Source organism: Cariama cristata, unplaced genomic scaffold, assembly GCF_000690535.1.
Source record: "Cariama cristata isolate BGI_N322 unplaced genomic scaffold, ASM69053v1 scaffold12789, whole genome shotgun sequence".
Classification (NCBI taxonomy): Eukaryota; Metazoa; Chordata; class Aves; order Cariamiformes; family Cariamidae; genus Cariama; species Cariama cristata.
The window spans coordinates 73,628-74,709 of NW_009637506.1; positions in this window are offsets into that span (position 1 = coordinate 73,628).

Genomic DNA, 1,082 nt, shown 5'->3' on the forward strand with positions numbered 1-1,082 from the left:
GAGGCAGCCTGGCGGGAGCCGGGGGGCTCCAGCCCGTGCTTGTGGGCCCCAGGCCTGGCCCTGTACAACACTTGAGACCACTGAAACGGGGGCGTGCAGGGCTGGGTCTGAGGAAGGAACGCTGGATGCCACTTGGTGCCTGAAAACGGCACAGCCTGTGCCTAGGGTTTGGAGTCCTAAAAAGTCACAACAGAGCAAGAGGGGCCAGAGCGAGTCCCAGGGCTTGGCGGTGGATTACGGGACAGGGCCTGGGAGCCCTGAGCCCCTCTGCCCCAGAGAAACGCAGTGAGGAACCGCCATCCTGGCACTGGGGAACCTGGGTCAGCCCCTCCCCTAGCGAAAGAGCTGTTTCTGATGGGTAAGGGAGCATCTCTGTGCCACGAGAAACATCCCCGGGGGGCGTGTGGGGCTGTAGTGCCTGGGCTGGGCTGGCTGCTGGGCTCTGATGCTGGAGGATCTGGGATGTGGCCGTTTCTCAGGTAATTTTACAGACTTCCTAGAGCTGGAGCTCCTCTGGGGTTTGCATTAAGAGAATTTGTGGTTGCAGCAAGGTCTGGACCCTGAGCTGGAGGTTTGGTTGTACTCGGAAAGCTGACGGTGGGGTGCTGCTGGGGTGGGCCTGGCTTGGGGTGTCCCCATTAAATGAGCCCAATGCACCAGACTGGAGACTCGGGTCCCTTCCTGGCCCCTGGCTCTCGGTTGGGCACCAGCAGGTGGCCGGGAGCTTGACTGGCGTGAGCTGCCCTGGGGCCCCCTCCCTGGGGTGCTACAGGTGGCTGGGGCAAGCAGAGCCCTGCTGGCTGTTGTCATGTGCTAACGCGGTGGCACTGAGCTGGGCCGGAGGGGGGACAACGCCTTTGCTCCCCCTTCGCTGCTGCGGCTCCCACCAGTTTGGTCCTAGGGGCTGGCTGCAGCCCCCCCAGTGCAGGACTGACTCCTGGAACAGTCCCGGAACAGCTGGCCCAGACAATATGGACAGCCCCTGCCCTCCCTCGGCTGGCTCCAGCCTGGCACCACACCCCCCACGTGTAACCTCGGCCCAGCTCACGCACCGGGCTCCGCAACTCCCCTCCAGGGGCCCC